General features: G+C 41.9%; 1 non-coding gene across 1 annotated transcript; it reads right to left on the minus strand.

The window, feature by feature from the left end:
- Positions 1-1,108: 1,108 nt before the first annotated feature.
- On the minus strand, positions 1,109-1,212 carry LOC130963791 (small nucleolar RNA R71). The gene has a single exon (XR_009079909.1). It is a non-coding gene; the product is annotated as a small nucleolar RNA R71 (small nucleolar RNA).
- Between the last annotated feature and the right edge of the window lie 14,150 nt (positions 1,213-15,362).

Genomic DNA, 15,362 nt, shown 5'->3' on the forward strand with positions numbered 1-15,362 from the left:
CCTTGATGTGCCCGATCCTGCTCTCCACAAGGGCAGGGCAGAGTTTGCTTCTCTTGGCTCCAAGGCACCATTTTGTGCTCTGCCCTTGGAGTGGGCAGGGCAAGGTTGCCTTGTCTTGGTTTGGTTACATGATGCTGCCCTTGTGGAGGGCATTCTGCCCTTGTGGAGGGCAAGATTGCTTCCACTATGAGTTCGGCACACTTCTCCCTTGATTCGGCCACGCTTTTCTTTCCTCGGCTACACTTTTTATGCCACGCTTTTCATTTTCTTTTCTTTTCTTCACCTATAATAAACCAAACAACCACTCAAAGTATCACTAAATTCAAGAGGCTTATAAATCAATTAAAATGCAATTAAAATTAGCTTAAACCTCATGATTTAACATTAATTTCATGGTGGTTGCTTGATTTAGAGAAGTTGTGCATTTTCACTCCAAATCACTTACTTAGGATGCAAGAAAGTGCATAAATGCTAACAAAACAAGTGAAATTAGCTTGAAAAATGGGTATATGATGACTTGTCATCAACAGGTAGGAGAAGAGAGACATCAACTCATCCATATACCGAACCAGAGAGGACCCTTCATAAACTTAGAAGGGAAGCAAGAGGGAAGAGAGTACTGGGAGAAGAAGAATCTGAAGGAGAATCTGAGGACAATTTTGAGGAAGCTCTAGATCTCAACATGGATAGAGAAGTTCACAACCATGAGAGGGCTGATGGAAACAATGCCATTCCTGAGAGGAGGGTTCTTGGTTCATACATAAACCCAACCTCTGGGAATTGTGGTAGCAGCATTCAGAAACCACCCATTCAGGCCAACAATTTTGAACTCAAACCACAGTTAATATCACTGGTGGAGGATCATTGTTCATTTGGTGGGAGTGCTAATGAAGATCCAAACCAACACCTCACAAAATTCCTGAGAATTTGCGACACTGTGAAGTCCAATGGAGTCCAGGAAGATGCCTATAAACTGCTCTTGTTCCCATTTTCGCTTAGGGACAAGGCAGCTAAGTGGCTAGAATCATTCCCAAGGGGAAGCCTAACAACCTGGGATGAGGTGGAAAGCAAGTTTCTGGCACGTTTCTACCCCCCACAAAAGGTCAATAGGCTTCGATCTGAGGTTCAGACTTTTAGACAACAAGATGGTGAAACTCTCTACGAGGCATGGGAGAGGTTCAAGGAGTTGACAAGGAAATGCCCACCAGACATGTTCCATGACTGGGTGCAATTGCATATTTTCTATGATGGACTTTCTTATGAATCAAGGAAGGCTGTAGACCATTCATCAGGAGGTTCATTGAACAGGAAGAAGACTGTAGAAGAAGCCATTGAAGTGATTGAGACAGTGGCTGAGAATGAGTACTACTATGCTTCAGAGAGACACAACACTAAGGGAGTCATGGAGCTGAACCATGTTGATACAATTCTAGCCCAAAACAAGGTGTTTGCCAAGCAACTAGCAGAGCTCACCAGGAAATTAGGAACAAATCAAGTGGCTGCAATACACACACAAGATCAAGAGGAGGTAAGCACTGAAGGAGGTGATTGGGAAGAGGCCAACTATGTGGGAAATCAACAAAGGCAACCATATGATCCACATTCCAACACTTACAACCCAGGCTGGAAAAACCACCCAAACTTTGGGTGGGGAAACCAGCAAACCCAACCACAAAACCACAAACCTTACAACCACAACCAACATAACAATTCCTCATACCAAAACTCTAACCAAAGATCATACCAAGCCACACAAAACACTTACTCCCAACCACCATATCATGGCCAAAATAATCAACCTGCCCAACCTAATCCGAACCAACAATTTCAAGATCAATTAAACAGGATAGAAGGAATGCTTGCAAACATGGGTCAGGACATAAGTGAGTTGAAAAGCTTTAGGGATGATGTGAGATCTACCTTAAGGAACCATGGTGAAAAACTCAAGATGATGGAGTCTCGAGTAGGAGAGCTATCTCAACAGGCCCCCAAGTCAACTGCAGTGTTCCCTAGTGACACAGAAAAGAATCCTAAAGGGGAACAAAAGGGAGTGAGATGGGAAGAATGCAAGGCCATCACCATATTGAAGGAAGTCTCAGAAGAAGAAGGAATCAGACCCTCAGAACCGGAGCCAGAAATCTTGAAGGAAGGTGTGGAAGAAGCTAAGCAGGAAAGTGAAACTGAGCAAGCCAAGGAACTGCAAAATAAAGGCATGCTGGAAACATACCAACCAAAAGCACCATTTACTCAGAGGTTAGGAGGAGGTGAAAAAGGGAAAACATATTCAAGGTTTTTAGAGACATTTAAGTCTCTCCATATCAATATTCCCTTTCTTGAGATTCTCCAGCAGATGCCTACACATATCAAGTATTTAAAGGAATTGCTGAGCAAGAAAAGAGTTTTGAAGAGGGACAAAAAGTATTGCTCTACAATTCTAGGCTGAAGCTATTTCCAGGGAAGCTAAAATCAAGGTGGTCTGGACCATTCCTTGTCACCAAGGTCTCCCAATATGGACAAGTAGAAATCATGGAAGAAAAGTCACAACGAACCTTCACTGTGAATGGTCAAAGACTCAAACATTACTTGGGAGATGTGGAGGAAAAGGACAAGGTTAAATATCACCTCAACTGAGGAAGCTGACCGTCAAGCTAATGACGTTAAAGAAGCGCTTGTTGGGAGGCAACCCAACCTGAGGAAAGGAAACAAGGATCTTAGAAAGAACATGAAGCAACAACTAGGAGAAGAAGGAGAAATCAAATTGTTTCCTGGCAACAAAGAGAAAACAAGAAATTTCACAAGGTGGTGTTGTTCCTTGACCATTCTTTAAAAGGCAAACAAAAGCATGCTTGTTCTGGTTTAAACTGTAATTGTTGAATCTTTCTGGAATGTGAAGTTTTTAGTATGAGTGTTGGTTTACTGCTTTGAATAAAGTGAATGCCTAGATGTTTGAATATAACTTCACCTTCTTAAACAAATGCTTGCCATGATTGTTCTGTTTCCAAAAATAAAAGAAAAGTTTGAACAAAAGTAACTTGGCTCAATTAGTGACAAATCAAGTAGAATTAAGTGGTGGTATGCATGCTTGATTGTTTAGTCAGATCACTGGAAATTGAGTGTAGAATTATCATTTTTTTTGTAGAAGTTTGAATACTGCCTATGGATCTTGATGAATAAATGTCTTTGGCCATGAAAAAGAAAGAATAAGAAGAAGAAAAAGCCACTGAAAAAGGGCAACCAAAAAGCAAAAAAAAAAATTGAGAAAATAAGCTAGGCACCAATGGTTTGAACTTCTGAGACAAATGCCTGTGGTGTTTATGTATTAAGGATATGCTTGGATGAATAGGTTCTGAGGAGTGTTTCAACACTTGGTAACTTGGGTTAACTAACCCGGGATTATCAACCAAAAGTCCATTATCAAGAGCAACCTAAATACAAAACATTTAGTCACACAAAGAGGTGCTGAGCACCAATGTCTCAAGAAGAAATGTGAACTAAAATGCCTGTAGTGGATATGTGAAGTGCACTGATAAGAAAAAGAAAATGCCAAAGGCTTGTGCAACACATGACACTGAGCAAACAAGGAGCAAAGGAGCTCTAAGAAAAAGAAAAACAAAGAAGGGAAAAGTGCCAAGGACATAAGAATAACAGGAGGCCATAGTAGTGTTTTATGGATGCAATGAAAAAATGATAATCTTACCTGATCAAAATGAAAAAGTGATGCTGCAACTTTCTGCATAAAACCCTTCTGATGAACTTCAAATGCTTGCTAATATAGCCAATGTAATTGCTTTCTGTTTCATACTTTCTTCTCAAATAACTCAGGACTTGCTTAGGGACAAGCAAGTATTAAGTTTGGTGTTGTGATGCCAAGGCATTTTAGGCTAGTTTCACTAGCATTTTTCTGTTAGTTTTAGTTGTTTTATGCATTTTCTTGAGCTTAAAGAAACCAAGAATGGTTAAATGAATAACAAAGCAATAAACCATCCAAACAGTATGATTTTGATGCAAATTTCATGAGTTTTTAGTTATATTACTTGAATGCTATGAATGAAAGATTTCTCATGAAATTTTGCAAGACTTTGATGCAGTTATTTGGATGATTTCAGGGAAGAAGAGGCTAGGCAAGGAAGCAACAAAATCAATAAAGGAAGCTTGAATATCACATGTGGAGTTTAAGCTCCAGTTTAAGCTTAAACTGGAGCTTAAACGCCAAAATCATGAAAGCTGAGGAAAGGCTGAAAGTGGCGTTTAACCTCCAGTTTAACCTTAAACTCGAAGTTAAACGCCAGAATTGAAAGCACCAGGGAGCCATTTCCACGTTTAAGCTACAGTTTAAACGTGTTCGACCATTCTCCTCCAGGGTTGCGTTTTGCATTTCCACGTTTAAGCTCCAGTTTAAGCTTAAACTGGAGCTTAAACGTGTTCGACCCAAATTTCCTCCAGGGGTTGCTTTCCTCATTTCCACGTTTAAGCTCCAGTTTAAGCTTAAACTGGAGCTTAAACGTGTTCGACCTTTACCCTCCAGGATGGCTTTCCTCCATTTCCACATTTAAGCTTCAGTTTAACCTTAAACTGAAGCTTAAACGTGTTCGACAATTCCACACTCCAGGGTTGCCTTCTTCCATTTCCACGTTTAAGCTTCAGTTTAACCTTAAACTGAAGCTTAAACGTGTTCGACTTATATCACCTCCAGGAGTGTCCAACGTTTAAGTTGCAGTTTAAGCTTAAACTGCAACTTAAATGCCACTAATTAAAAAAGGTTTATGGGCCAAAGATATTGCAGTTTAAGTTAGCATTTGAGCACAAACATTAACTTAAACATACTCTGGTATGAAACCCAATTGAATATCATGGTTTATGGGATTGGGCCTGAAGAATTGATGAGTCTGGAATTTCAATTTGTTGAGTCATGTGTCATTACTTGATTATCACTAAGTTGGCTCAATGAATGTTGCAGAATTGGATCAGCAGCCTCATCAGGATTATGGATCATAAACCCAAAGCAAAAGGAAATCAGGGAAAGGCCTCAAAGCCCAAGAAACACAACAGAAGCTCAATTTAGAAAGTGTATAAATAGGATAGAATTTAAGTTTGAAAGGGGACTTTTTAGATACTATTGGGGGGATCATTTTTCTAGTTTTCATACTTGTTGTAATTGAATTCAGAGCTATGACTCACTAAACCCCTTTCATTGGGTTAGGGAGCTCTATTGTAATTCAATGAATCAATAATAGTTTTATCTTCTTCTTCAATCTTTTCTCTTGAATTTTGTTAGAAAGCTTCTCGATCTAATTCCATTGGATAGTTGTCTTGGGAAAGAAACTATCCATAATTGGAATCCTTCGGAACCTTGGGAAAGGAATGGAGGATTCATGCTAGAGAAGCTTTCTCACAGTGAATTGGATTGGGGTTTGGATGGATATTGTGACATGTTATCCTACCAAATTGTGGTTCATGAAACTGTGTGGTATAATCAGTGATCGAGCATCATCTCTTCTTATGAAAATTTAAACCAAGGGATTGGGAATTTGTTTGTTTTTAGAGAGAATTGGTGAGCCAAGGGATTGGGATCCAATCATATAAGATTGCCAAGCAAAATTCAATGAATGCATTGGTTGAGGAAGGGATGAAAATGTTTTGATTCGGAGATCTCAATATCTCCTGAAACCCAATGAATTCCCCATTTCTGATCTACACTTTCTCTTTACATTCTGCAATTAAATTCATGCAATCACCCCGATCCCTTTTTAATTTTAGCAATTTAGCTTCTTGCTCTTTAATTCATGCAATTTAAGATTCCGCACTTTCAATTTCTTGCCATTTACGTTTTCTGCCAATTTTACATTCCACAATTCTCATCTAAATCTTGATTCCGCTCAACTAGAACACACTTCTAATCCGAATTGCTCACTCAACCAATCCTTGTGGGATTCGACCTCACTCTATTGTGAGTTTTTACTTGACGATAACCGGTGCACTTGCCGGAAGGAATTTTTGCCGATCGTGCAATTTCCTAAAATCGTAGCTATCAAGATTATAGCACATCACGGATCCCCCAGAAATTTCTTGGTCTCAAGATGAGGAGGTTCCCCCCAAATATCCTCTAAAGCAGCAACGAAGGCCTGCTCGACCTCGTCTAACATCTCCCAGGTATACCTAGACACAACTACATTCCTCTACCACTCTAAAGGAAAATGAGGCTCGCTATTCTCATCCAGGAAGAAAGGACGAGCTCCTTCAACAGCTCGGACCTTGAAAAAGTAATTCTTAAAATCGCGAAAAGACTCATCACACATGGAGCAGACTTTATGTCCCTGGGCCGACCTAAAAGAAATCCAAGAAGCTTTCTTTTTGGTAGTCCCAGGCTTGGTCAACACAAAGAGATACAGAAAAGGGTCAAAGAGGGTTTAACACCAAACTCATGACAAACCATCTGAAAAATCTTAATAAAACCCCAAGAATTCGGATGAAGCTGAGATGGGGCCACGTTACAATACCACAATAGGTCGGTCTAAAAGGAAGTAAAAGGAAGGGTAATATCCATCTAGCTAAAGAAGAAATCATATGCATAAAAGAAATGACGCTCTCCCTGGGTCGAAGTAGGAAAACAGACCCTATCATCAGAATCGGGTGCCACCAACTCATAGTTGCGTTCTTGATTCTCACTACTACATATCCGATGGTGTTTCCTAAGCTCCGTGCAGAATTCCGCATTAGATAGGGATACACACAGCAACACCAGGGAGTCCAACCAGTCGAACATCCCCTCAGAAACCTTAGAGGACGCCTCGAAATATTTTTGCGAGACGACATGGCCAACTAATCCTACAAAGAAAAGGAAACAGGTTACTAACCCCAAAAAAGAAAGTTCGGACAAAATGGAAGCAACTCGGACAAATGCGACCTTAAGCACATAAAACAGTAAAAGGAAAACCCCAAGGTCCAGGGGCATCCTTTAGAGGCAATGACAGAGTGAAGTCCAAGAAAAAGCTACAAAGGTAAAACCCTCTTTCAAACAAAACAGCATCCTGAAAGGCAAAAGTCAAAAGAATGTCATCAAAAACCATCGTCTCTATCGAAAAAAAGTCATCAACAAAAACAAAATCATCAATGGAGCAAACAAGTTATCAAAGGAGCAACCTTTTTCGAAAACGGCAGTATGGAAATCAACAACAACACACGAAGCCCTAAAAATAAGCCAGAACCAGGAAAATCACCCAAAGCATATATAAGGACGGAAAAAAAAGACTAAGAAATAGGCATCACAGCAATAAACCAAGTACAGAAACTAAGGAAAAGGTTCAAACCTTCCAACGTACAAAAATCAGAGCGTCATCAAAGAATCAAAAACAAAGCAGCAGAAATAAACGGTGAAGAGAAAGCAAAACTAACCTGGAAGAAGGAGGAAAGCTTTGAAGGAAAAAGCTGAAAAGTAGAGCAAAGCAGCAAGGATCAACCGCAAAGCAAAAGCACCAGCGAATGCCAAAACGTCACAGAAAGAAAATGAGAAATGCAGGACAGGAAACGGCGAAAAAGAAAGGGAAGTTACAGGAAAAAGAAAACCGTCTCCTGGATACAAAATTTGAAAAAAGGAAACCAAGAGAAAATAAGGCATTAAAAACTAATTAATGAGGGCATTAAAACCCTCACACATTCCCAAGGCTAGGATGCTAATACAAAAGTGTGCGCTCTCAGAGGAAGCGAAACGTTCCGCATTCAAAAAGGAACTCTACAAAAGATGAAGTCGACAAAAATGCTCGAGTTCGGCTGCACCCGAGAAGGTTCGAAAAACTAAGACTCTACCTCCAAAGGGGGACCGAGCTCGAGCAGGGGCACTATTCATATCCTGGGTCAAGCTGTCCGACTCGGGATGTTCTACAGATAAAGCGACCGACCCCTTTAGGTCAAGACAAACCGACCTCCTCTCAAAGAGCTCGGCCAAATCGCAGGAAAGCCCAATAAAGGGCCCAAATAGAGGAACACGACCCCAATCCAAAGGCAGCCCAAAGCCTATAGAGATAAGGGTGGTTCCCATGAAAGATAAAGAATAAGATAAAAGATAAGATAACTAACTTATTTTATCTACAAAGGTCACTCTACACCATTATAAATACACTGGAGCACCCAGGTATAACTCATACTCTGATTCTACTCAATACCTGCTTAATACCCTTGCTAACTTAAGCATCGGAGTCCCTTGCAGGTACCCCTACCCTCCAGGGACGAAGGAATCAGCACCACCACTAAGTCGAATAAGTCGGACATAACCGTTCGACCAGCACAAAAGATCTCGTCCGAGATCGACCTACAGTTTCAAGTAACCCTCGGAACAATACCCTTGCTAACTTAAGCATCGGAGTCCCTTACAGGTACCACCACCCTCCAGTGACGAAGGATCAGCACCACCACCAAGTCCAACAAGTCGGACTCAACACCTCCGATCAGTGCCGAAGATCTCGTCCGAGATCGATCTACAGTTTCAGGTAACCCATGGAACATTGGCGCCATTGTCGGGGACCTGGAAGTCATCCCATCATCATGGCGGACAACCTTGACAACGATCACAACTCAGATCTAGAAAATAGAACATCACAGAAAGACGCGGACACCACACTAAAGGAAACATCTCAACCAAACAGAGATAAGAACTCACCAAACATGGAAAGATTCAACAAAGCATGTCTGGACATACAAAGTCTACCAACTGAAGCAGCCATTATGGGCCTCATCAATGGCCTACGAGAGGGACCTTTTAGCTACTCTATATCAAAGAAACATCCCACATATCTGAATGAAGTGCAAGAACGAGCAGAAAAGTACATCAACATGGAGGAAAACTTTTGACTAAGAGAGACCTCAAAATCCAAATTCTTTTACTCCTCCCGAGACAAGGATAAAGTGTCAAAGAAAAAAGAAGATCAGCATGGAGAGAAGATTAAAAAACACCACAATTATACCCCTCTCTGGGTGTCTCTTGTGGAAGTATACCGAAAAGTATGCCACACTGAAAAGATCCCACCACCTCGCCCACTTAAAAGCAAAAAAGGAGGCAGAAATCGGATGGAATACTGTGAATACCACCGAATTTATGGACATCCCACTAACGAGTGCTTCGACCTAAAGAATGTCATAGAAAAGTTGGTAAGAGAAGGGAGACTAGATCGCCAGTAAAATAGATGAGCCCAGAGAGAGAAGAAGAGACGAAGAGGTCGGACGAACTGAACGACCACCTCGTACCCCGGAGAGACATGATCACATGATACATGGAGGATTTGCGGGAGGAGGAATCTCCAAATCATCTCGCAAATGACACCTCAAAGAAGTATATCACATTGAGGGAGGAGAAGGAACACCCGACCTCCCTACTATTACTTTCACTAAAGAGGACGCCGTTGGCGTCATCTCGGGACATGACGATCCCATGGTCATCACTATCATATTGGCCAACGCTAATCTCCACCGCAGACTAGTGGACCAAGGAAGCTCGGCTGACATCTTGTTCAAAACTGCCTTCGACAAACTCGGCCTGGAGAAAAAAGAGCTTAGAGCATATCCAAACAGCTTATTCGTACTAGGAGACACTCCAATCCAACCACTTAGATACATCTCACTACACACAACCTTCGAAAAAGGAAACCGATCAATGACACTCAACATAGACGGACACTCAACATAGACTACATCGTGGTTGACGTAAGTTCAGCCTACAATGCCTTGATAGGTCAGACGACGTTAAATCAGCTCACCGCAGTAGTCTTGACCCCACATCTATGCATGAAGTTCCCAACTACAGAAGGAATCGCTACGATAAAAGGAGACCAGAAAACAGTGTGCCGCTGTTACCACAAAAGTCTAAACCTCAGAGGCAAAGGAAAAGAAATCCAAACCATCGAACTCGGGGGAGTTCGAGGTCGGAATGAACTTAGTCCGCAACCTGAAGGCAAAATAGAAAAAGTCCAGATCGGAGATGTCCTAGATAAAACAACAAATATTGGCACAATCTTAAAAGGAAATGTAAAAGACTCACTCATACAGTTCCTAAAAGATAATGTCGACCTCTTTGCATGGAAGGCCGCAGACATGCCATGCATAGACCCAAAGCTAATGTGCCACAAGCTAGCAGTGTATCCAGGATCTCGGCCAATACAGCAGAGGCGTAGAAAGCTCAGACCATAAGGATCCCAAGCTGTGGAGGAACAGGTACAAGCTCTACTAGAGGCAGGATTCATCAGAGAAGTCAAATACCCACTATGGCTAGCCAACGTCATGGTGAAAAAATCAAATGGGAAGTCGCGGATGTGCATAGATTACACCGATCTCAACAAAACTTGCCCAAAAAATCCTTATCCACTCCCAAGTATGGACGCTCTGGTGGATGCCTCCTCCGGATACAAATACCTCTCGTTCATGGACGCCTATTCGGGATATAATCAAATCCCGATGTACCCACCTGATCAAGAAAAAAATCTCATTCTTAACTCCGAAAGCAAACTACTGCTACGTTGTCATGCCATTTGGACTAAAAAACGCAGGAGCCACCTATCAAAGATTAATGAATAAAGTCTTCGCAGACCATGTCGGGAAACTCATGGAAGTACATGTGGACTACATGTTAGTAAAAATGCAAAGCGAGGAATCATTACTGTCCGACCTCGCTCAAGTATTCAATACCATAAGAAAGCATGGCATGTGACTTAACCCTGCAAAATGCACCTTCGCAGTAGAAACTGGCAAATTCTTGGGTTTCATGCTCACACAAAGAGGAATCGAGGCAAATCCGGACAAGTGTCGGGCTATACTCAATATGAAAAGCCCGACCTGTGTCAAAAAAGTGCAACAGCTCAACGGACGACTAACAGCCTTATCCTAATTTATAGCCGGATCAGCTATAAGATCTCTCCCTTTCTACACCACACTAAGGAAAGGAAAGAAGTTCGAATGGACACCAGAGTGCGAGCAAGATTTTCAGAATTTCAAAAGATTCCTAGGACAACCACCTATCCTTACCCGACCTCAGAAAGGAGAAGCACTCATATTATACCTTGCAGTAGGAAGTCGGGCAGTAGCCTTAGTACTAGTCAGATAGGACGACAGCATACAACAACCTATATACTTCATTAGCAAAGCACTACAAGGGTCCGAGCTGAACTATCAAAAGATAGAGAAATTCGCATACACTCTCAGATTAACCTCTCGACGACTTCGCCCATACTTCCAGGATTACACCATCAAATTTCGAACCGACGAGCCCATAAAAGGCATTCTGCAGAAAATAGATTTAGCAGGAAAAATCCTACAGTGAATGGTCGAGTTGTCCGAATTTGACCTTCAGTATGAAGCTCGGATAGCCATCAAATCACAGTACTTGGCCGAGTTCATTGCAGAGTACACTGACACCCCGGAAAACCCTACAAATTGGAATATATATGTGGATGGCTCTTCAAATAAAATCGGGAGTGGAGCAGGTGTGATAATAGCAAGTAATCAGGAAACCCAAATCGAACTCTCCCTGAAATTCGAGTTCCCTGCTTCCAATAATCAGGCTGAGTATGAGGCGCTATTAGCTGGTTTGAAGCTGGCTAAAGAGGTCAGAGCCCAAAAACTTGTCAGCTTTAGCGATTCAGAGGTCGTCACCTCACAAATAGCAGGGACCTACCAAGCCAAAGATCCCGCTATGAAAAAGTACCTGGACAAAACTAGGGAACAACTCAGACAATTCCAGGAATATGAGATCCGACATATACCTAAGAAACAGAATACTCGAGCTGACACACTCTTAAAATTAGCCAGCACTAAACCAGGGGGCAATAATAGGAGCCTCATCCAGGAAATACTGCAGAACCCGTCAATCTTAGAAGAGGAAAAGATCCTGACCACATCAGGACAGGATCAAGGATGGATAACCCCCATAATCAGCTACCTCAAATCAGAGATACTCCCTACAGATAAGAAGGAGGCAAAGAGCTTAAAGCGGGAGCCACAATATTACACCATCATAAACAACATCCTATACAAAAGACGGATTTTGACACCTCTACTAAAATGTGTACCAACCTCTAACACAAAAGAGGTCTTAGAGGAGATACACAGTGGCAGATGTGGCAATCATCTCGGAGCACGAGCTCTTGCCAAGAAAGTACTCCGAGCTAGATTCTTTTGGCCGACTTTGCAAAAAGAGGCAACTGAGTTCGTTAAGACATGTCCACCATGTCAGAAGCATGTTAACTTCCACATTGCCCCACCAGAAGAACTCATCATCGTAACATCACCTTGGCCATTTGCAAAGTGGGGACTCGACCTCCTTGGGCCCTTCCCCCAAGGATCGGGACAGGTCAAGTTCTTCATTGTAGAAGTAGACTATTTCACAAAATGAATTGAGGCGGAGGCCCAAGCCAATGCTACTGCCCAAAGAAGTCAAAAATTCCTATACAGGAACATTGTCACAAGGTTTGGGGTCCCTTACTCCATCACCACCAACAATGGCACTCAATTCACGGACGCAGGCTTTAGAAAGTTGGTAGCCGACTTGAAAATAAAGCACCAATTCACATCTGTATAACACCCACAAGCTAATGGACAAGCAGAAGCGGCCAATAAAGTCATACTAGTTGGGCTAAAATGGAGGCTACAGGATGCAAAGGGCGCTTGGGCTGAAGAGCTCCCGCAAGTCCTATGGGCATATCGGATAACTCCACATTCCACCACAAAGGAATCACCTTTCCGATTGGCATATGGAATGGAGGCAATGATATCGTTAGAAATCGAAGAGGAATATCCTAGAACGATCCTCTATAATGAAGAAGCCAACTCCCAACTTCAAGGGGAAGAGCTCGACCTACTTCCTGAAGTCCGAGAAAGAGCTCGGATCAGAGAGGAAGTGTTAAAATGCCGCATGGTCTCAAGGTACAATCGAAAGGTAGTACAATGAAGCTTTGCCAATAATGACCTCATACTAATCCGAAATGATATCGGAATAAGTCGACCCGGAGAGGGAAAGCTGGCAGCTAACTGGAAAGGACCCTACCGAGTCATAGAGGTACTGAGAAAAGGCTACCACAAAGTGTCCGAACACGAGGGGCGAGAGCTACCGAGATCATGGCACGCCTGCAACCTAAGAAGGTACTATAGTTAAAAGGTAATAAAAGATCTTATGACAAAGGTGCACTATTTTTCCTGAAAAAGGTTTTTTAATGAGGCACCAAACCAAGATCTACAAAATTACCTAGGGTTAGCACCCACATGTATATATTTGCATATTTTCTATTTTGAATAAAGTTTTTAGATTTTCTACAAAATCTCTTTATCAAGATACATTAATCTGAAAACGTAAGAATTCATCACCCGATTATAAAGCTATAGATCGGCAAAAGTGAAAACCAAATTCACTGCCCGACGTGGTCGACAAGAATGAAAAACGAGTTCATCAAAGATCGACCAAGTGAGGATCAAACTCTACAAAATCAGCAAGATGAAAAGCGATAAAAATAGAATAATGCAAGAAGTTATAAAAAGCGATCCATGAATAGAGACCTGACGAGGTCTGAAACAAAAATGGATTGCTAGAAATAACTTAGAATGGATCGACGCAAAAGAAGTCAGAACAGATCAAAGTGACAAAAGTTATAAAAAGTAATCCCAGCCCTAAAAAGAGGATTACTAGAAATAACTTAGAAGGGACCGACACGAAGAAGTCGGCCCAAGCCGATCAAAGTGACAAAAAGTTATAAAAATTAATCTATAAAAAGAGACCGGACAAGGTCCAAAAAATGGATTACTTGAAAAAGTACTAAAGAAAGCTGCAGAGGAGCATATCACAAAGAAACAAAGCTGTTATAATAGAACAGACTCAAGAGGCCACTTGAAAGTCGACCGCAAGAGCTTGAGAAAATACTTTGTTTTTCTAAGTAAAGTTGCTAAAAGAAAAGCAACTAAGAGTATCTAAACTCAAAACGAACCAAATAGTCACAAAATAGAAGTTCAAAGACCCACAAGTCGGGCCATCACAAGATATGAAAATAAAGCAGGAAAATAATGAAGGATCCTACAAATTAAAGAAAGAAGCACACATGGCAGAAGCAATCAGACGCAACAAGCCAAGAAAGATCCAAACTTTCCAAACAAAATCGAGCCAAAGGCGAAACTTTCTTAGCTAGGCAACCACAAAGGAACGGCGCAAAAATAAAAGGGGGACTAACATGTAAGCGAGGAGGAAGACAATAAACGCTAAGAGGTTGAAGCCACGCTGAACGATCACCTCCAAGAAAAGCGCAAAGATGTGAAAAAACTTGGAGTCAAGAGAACGTAAGAATCGCGAGCAAAGCGAAGACAAAGAAACTACAGTAAAGATAGAAGACTAAGGGAACTGTTGAGAAAATTCAAAAGGAAACAAAGAAGGAAGCAAAAGAAACGGCAAAAAAGGGAAGGGTTTAAATGAGCCTTTAAAACCCTTGCACGTTCCCAAAAACAGAGAAGCACAAAAAATGAAACGCGCGCTGTCATTAAGGAGGAGAGAGAAAAAATGTTCCGCATTCAAAAAGCTCTACAAAGTGAGATCGACAATGCTCGAGCTCTACTTTACCTAAACAGGGGTCAAAAGTCTAAAAGGACACGACCTCAAAAGAAAGATCGAACTCAACCAGGGGCACTGTTCAAGCCCTGGGTCGAGCTGTACGACCTGGGCTAATCGAAGACAAGTCGACCGACCTCTTCAGGTCAGGAATATCCGACTTCTCCTCAAAGAGCTCGGCCAAATCACCAGGAAAGCCCAAAAAGGGCCCAAATAGAGGAACACGACCCAAGTCCAAAGGCAGCCCAAAGCCTAGAAAGATAAGGGCGGTTCCCTCAAAGAAAATATGACTTCACTCAAAGATAAGATAAGATAACTATCTTATCTCAAGAGAGGGTCACTCCTCACCATTATAAATATACTTGAGCACCCAGGTATAACTCATACTCTGATTCTACAAAAAACCTGCTTAATACCCTTGCTAACTTAAGCATCAGAGTCCCTTGCAGGTACCACCACCCTCCGGTGACGAAGGATCAGCACCACCACCAAGTCCGACAAGTCGGACACGGCGGCTCTGGCCACCATCATCAAGTCAGACTCAACAGCTCCGATCAGTGACGAAGATCTCGTCCGAGATCGACCTACAGTTTCAGGTAACCCAGGGAACACCAACCATCTTGTGAACCATATGAACCATATGTAGAACCACCCTAATTCCACCAACAATACCCTCATGAACCACCACCTCCTCACTATTCTTACCAAGATGAATCACCTCCCATGTATGAGAACTTTCAACCACAAAATTAATTCCCCTTTTCACCACAACCCTCCATAGAAGAATACCCATATC

This window comes from Arachis stenosperma, chromosome 2 (assembly GCF_014773155.1).
Source record: "Arachis stenosperma cultivar V10309 chromosome 2, arast.V10309.gnm1.PFL2, whole genome shotgun sequence".
Lineage (NCBI taxonomy): Eukaryota > Viridiplantae > Streptophyta > Magnoliopsida > Fabales > Fabaceae > Arachis > Arachis stenosperma.